This window comes from Ixodes scapularis, unplaced genomic scaffold (assembly GCF_016920785.2).
Source record: "Ixodes scapularis isolate PalLabHiFi unplaced genomic scaffold, ASM1692078v2 PGA_scaffold6__148_contigs__length_123643588, whole genome shotgun sequence".
Classification (NCBI taxonomy): domain Eukaryota; kingdom Metazoa; phylum Arthropoda; class Arachnida; order Ixodida; family Ixodidae; genus Ixodes; species Ixodes scapularis.
The window spans coordinates 89,482,923-89,488,922 of NW_024609881.1; positions in this window are offsets into that span (position 1 = coordinate 89,482,923).

A 6,000-nucleotide genomic window follows, 5' to 3' on the forward strand; every position below is an offset into this window, starting at 1 on the left:
ACTCCATAAAAAATTTCAAAAAATCGGTTATAACTTTTGAACAAGATAACGGTGAGTTCTGTAACATTGGCATTTGGTTCAGACAGATAGGACTACATTTGGGCGGAGAATAAAAGTTCGGTGATGCGTATTTTATTTATGCGGTAACCAAAAGCCCCGTAAATACTTTGGGGGGAAGCCCTGTAGCAGTGTTGTAGGCGTTACCGAAAAAAAGTAACCAGATACGCTGCTCGTTAGTTGCATATAAACGCGTCACCGACTTACATTGCACCAAAATGAAAGAAACGTATTACCGTATCGTTATAAAGGAACACACGTTACTTTTCTGTTACTTTTCTAAATTTAGTAATTAACACGTTTAACCCCTTTGAAGCTACCGGTGTGCATAAGCGCCATATATCAAGAGAAGCACACACGACAAAACCGGAAAGGTAAAAAAAAAGTAAAATTTATATGCCTCGGATCCTAGAAACAGAAAAAAAAATTAAGCGTATTTTTTCTTTTTTTTTTAGCTTTTGGATAGAAAATCTGCAGGAGTAAACTTAAGACTGCTTACGTGTAGGAATGCGAAAGCATTCCTACATTGAGCGTATTCCTACAAGAGCGCGCCCCGCTGTCCGCGGTGCGCAGGACAGCGGGCAGCGTGGCCCGCTCCTCCGTAGCACGTTTGACACGTGACCCACGAGGGGGAGGAGAGGGGGGCGGCCGAGCGCACGCGGGGAGGCACTCACTTGATCGAATGACGTTTTAGCGAACGCCCGTTTCATCGAACGACAGTTTAGCGAATAGTCGGACGCCGCGAAGCGGCGTTTTCGGGTGGGCCAAGTGAGTTCATATTTTTGTAATGAGTTGCCGTAGACTGTCGCCGCGAAGCGGCGTAAAGCGCAGCGCGACAGTTGGGTTAACGCGCGCCCCCGTTATTCGCTAAAACGACCATTCGCTCAAATGTCGCCGTTCGCTAAAATGTCATTCGCTCTTTTGATATGGACCCTCTTCGGAGCTATGACGCGTCGGAGCCAACGGGAATTCATTCCTCAATTCGCTGCTACAGGCTTCGCTCAGTGGGACAGGGAAATTTAGGTGTCGTTTCGCGCGGCTTCAAAAGCTGATAACGCCGGTTCGCTCCGTGGGACAGTTAATGTTTTCGCATTAATTTGTAACGAGTAACGAAACTACGTTAAAGCTTGCTCATAATGAGTACATGACCCGTTACCGTTTTGAAAATATAACGATTAGGTTACAACATCACCGACAAAAGTACGGCGTCACTTGCAACGCGTTACCGCCAGCAGTATACCATGTAGAACGTGAGAGTGTTTGCAATTTGGTCGACGGCGGTCACGTAGTTTACGGGCCGCGTTTGCAGTACAAGCTGCGATAAGGAAGCGAAAGTGCCGATTGACTGCTCGCGTCTCCAAACTCGGCCCCAACATCTCTGCCCCAAATATCCTCATCGCCAGGCGGGCGAAGAACACGCGCGCGTTCGAGAAACCAATCTGCGCCCTCTGTTGATTGAGTTAGGATTAAGTTGAACCGAATCTATTAAGTCTACGCTCTCTGTGTTGTGGGGAAAAAAAAAAGGGTCACCATTTTCCAACGAGAAAGCGTATACATCCTACACGCTGTTTACAAACAAGCCCACGTTTTAGAATAGCACCCAATGTGGGCGTTGAACGTGCGCAGAAACCAGATTCGCGTGAGATGAAGTTTCTGCGCATGCGCAGTGCCGACAGCGGCGCCGCCCTGGTGGCGTGACGTCAGAGAGTTCGATCGGCGCGTACGTACGACCTGGTTGCCTTCCTTGAGCTAAGACGGACGGGAGAAGCAAGAGGAGGATGGATGTTGACGTCAACGTTGTCCGGGACGAGGCGATGTCAGATCGGCCAGGTAACGCCAGCATTTCGATAGATGGTTTATATACAATTTGGTGATGGGAAGTGAAGTTGTGTCCCAGGTCTTAACTGGAGTGTCCGGCTTCAGGATTTCCTTGCTTGCCTAGCCTATCAGAAGAAAGAAAAAACCGAGGAGTTTCGATGATTCTCGTCTTTGCCCAGTTGTATAGTTTTCCTAATATCTTCGTTTTAACACGAGCACAAATCGAATTTCAAAGTTGATCTGCTGTGAGCCACAGCGCAGTACTGGCTCCATATCTTCACTGGTGTCTTTATCGAGGCCACTATAGTCGGATGCAACTTAAGAACAATCTTTTAGCTCCACCCACAAGCGCATTGCGCCCATCTGAAGTGCCTCCGCCGTCGAGAAAGTAGTTCGCTAGCAACGTTGCTTTTTCTTCCTCCAGGAAACCTGTCTTAAACTACTACAATATTTATTTAATTCATTCAGGACATTTAAATAAGTTAGAATACGTTTTTGTCAACAAAATAGCTGTTTAGTAAAGAAAGAAAGTCATGTCCAATGTACCGTCTTCACAATTCATTTCCTGTCCAAGATACTAGTCTAACATACCGTCTAACATACCTCTCAGCGGTGTTAAGCCTCGCGCCCGCTTCGAAATTTTCGTTGGCGATAGCGTCGCTGGATTCTCACGTTGTCGCGCAAAAACTGCTGCAAACGCAAGCCGATACCCTCAAGATTTCGTGGCGTAACCTCGGGCACGTAAAACACGGTGCAAAAAAGCAGAATAATTGTCACGAGAAACTATAGCATCGCGTTGCTAAGGCCAGCAGCCATGTTGAGCTTTTCTTTTTTCAAAAGGATCGCGATTGGTCCACAGAATCGTGACGTCATGAAAACAATTGGCTGGCGTTTCTCGGCGTAGGATTACATTTTCCTCTCAGAGGCATTTCCGTTTTTTTCTTAGCTTGCAACCGACTATACACGAACGGGCAGGCGTAAAATTCAACTACGTCAGGTTGTCTGCTGGACTCGCCTCGCCTTGCGCATATCCCACGTGAGGGACACCCACCGCAACGTATCCCCAGGCTCCAGCAATAGCCCACCGGGGTCCTCTCGAAGGATCCCGCGCTCTAGATTCCACTGGCCGGACATATATGTGGTTTGAATAAAGTTTCCTCTCTCTCTCTTTCCCTCTCTCTTTCTCTTTCGATGAGCGAAATATCTCTTTAATAATCTATACCTGATTCTAGTGAACGTTATATTCCTCCAGCAATGTCTACAAGATTTTCAACGTATATAGCCCACGTTAGCATGCGTTGGCACCCGCCGCAGAAACGCTCCAACAGGAATAAAATACTTAACACTTACATACTATAGTATGTGGGTGCCCATTTGATGTGCAAGGTTCGCAGGCATCCTATCCGAACCATGGCTGCTCAAAATTTGACATTAAGAAAAAAACAAAACTTGCGATCTTCAATGAACTTAGCCGAATTTCTCCGAAAAGTTTCCAATAACTTTTGGCAGGACTATTAAAACGTGATTCAGCGCGTAATCTTGCAGAATTCATGGCGAGATTGCACATCACAATCCTGCAACGCTGAAGTCAAATATCGAGGCGGGTGCTAAGCACTATAAGTAACTCCTATGACGGAGATATTACATAATTTATCTTCCGCTATCAAGGAATACCGTGACCGAATGCTGCAATAGAAACATGGTATAGTCCTGCGTTTTTCAATCTGGACCTAGCTGGACCTGATGTTCTTGGAGGCCGCCATCTCTCGCGAATGATTGGCAGCATCGTTAGATACCCCAGGCTTTTCCAGAATAAGCGCTTCAACCATTAAATCATTCGAGCCATCAGAACACACACAAAACAAATTGCTTCAATTCACCTCGGCCAGAGCTGAGTCCACCGGCTGCTGGGAAACGACGATGGCAAGTTGCCACCACGCTTGCAGAAGATGAGTACAATTCACCTTCTTACGAAATACAAAGGCGTCAAGAATGGCGCCTAAACGCCATTTTCGACGCTGCTGAGTTCGAAATTGCGGGCTACGAAAACAAATCCGCCATCTTTATATGTTGTGCAAAAGCCTCGTTTTTACAATAGCCTTTTCAGCGGGGAAGAGCTTCTTACGTTTTGCGTGGGCTAATTTCTTCTAAATCAAGCACTTCAGTCTCGTCAAATGTTCACACCAGGTGACACACGCGAAAATATTGAACAAAAAAAGAGGAGAAAGCCTGATAACATGGAAGAAAATAAACAACTACAATCATGGCGTCGTCACATCGTGAGCCTATCTGTTCCAAGTGAATGCTGTGCTATTTATTTTATGTCAATATATAAGTTTCGTTTGTACGGTGTCCTCCATCATCTTCTATTGTAACAGTATTTCCCTTGTGAGGAGAGCGGGATGAACTCGTGCTGCAGCAACCAAGGTTACTGCGGTCCTAAGAAGGGTTCGTACGGCTTGGGGAACGACGACTTAGAGGCCCGCCTCAAGCGCGAACCAAATTTGCTCATCCCGAATATTTGACTAGAAATTCTTGAAATGTTACGAATGTACACAAATGCCATGGACAAATGGGTCAGAAAAGCCTTGCAAACGCGTTGTTTTGAAGCCACTCAATCTCGAACCCACATGCCCCGATAGGTGGCAGCACATATTTGGAAAAGGTGGACTCAATTAAATTAGTTCGATTCGTTTTATTAGCAAGGAAACATAATATGCACGTTACTGAAAAATCAGATGGATCAATGCTAGTTCGCTAGATTCGGTTCATTGAAGAAATGCATTCCACGCCGCCAAGTCTGCTATTCTTGGTAAACGAAAAGTGCGAGCTCGTTCTGGGTGTAAAACCACCTCGAATAGGGTGTCTCGGTAATAACATTCATTCTGCGGTTTGTCATAAGCGGTCATGAGTCTCAACAGTGACGTCATGCAGCCTAGAGAGTGACTGTCACATCAAGGGGACGGCAAGACTTCCTCCAAAATTCCGGCCACATTCGTTTCCTTAGAAGCGGCGCGGGGGCCACAGATATTTATGCTTTCTTTAAGTTGCCTCTTCTAGCCGATCAAGCGGGAGGGCGCAATAGGCGCTTACCAACCACGTTTCCAATCGAACAAAGTTGCTACGCCTACCTATACGTTGCCGGAGACTTCGCCTTTACCAAGCGGTCTTGATGCTATCACCCGATGGCGTTTCGCGAAGAATCTGTGGGGGCATCTGATGCCCGAACACCTGCACAATAGAACACGTAGTCAAAGGCTACGCGTGCATCAAGCTCGCGGTGTTAGACAATATCTTGCTGCGTGCGAGCACGAGAATTGTGATTAGCTACTATAACACGGGAAAAAAAAGTATATAGATATTTCTTTATTTTTGTGTGCACTTTTCAGCGACGGACAACCCTGTCGTAATCTCTTTTTAACTGTAATCTGGCTTGAGTTCAATTCCTTGAAGGATGCAGTCACTCGATTGCCGTCATGCAACCCTTGCATTACCCTTATCCAGGCTCCGGGCATGTTGAACTGCCGTGATAATAATTGGAGTTATGTGGATATTTATCCACCCATGTTTGTTTGCAAACAAGCTCCCTGCCGCCCGGCTATCGGTGAACACCTATGCGCTTCCGGTTTTCTTTTTTTTTTTTAATGTTTAAAAACAAAGGTTGCCGGGCGGCAACCTTTGTAGTCTAGTTGATATCTCCATTCGTTCATTGAAAAGTGGTATAAGACGCTTGGCATCGCGGTACGGCAAGAACCTCTGGAGGAACGGTGCCTGTTTTTTCTGAAAAGTGAGACGATTTGCAGCCCAGGAACTGTCGGGCGACGAGAGCTGCTGTGGTATCGTACGTGCACGGACAAGTCGAGTGGTTTCCGGCACCGCCGGGATGGCGGCCGCTTTGTGGGACGAACGTACCGTCCTAGTACTTTCGGACTTCGCTCCGATGGAACAAAATCCGATTGCGCCGGCCACGACAGGCCGATTGGCTCGGGACATGACTGCTGCTCGACTGCCCCACAGTGAGCGAGAATATGTTTAGCATCATACTTCTTCAAGACCCGATCATCCCTTCAAGATGAGATTGTCTTACAGACTGGGGAGGAGCGACGCCGACGGGGTTCAACCAAG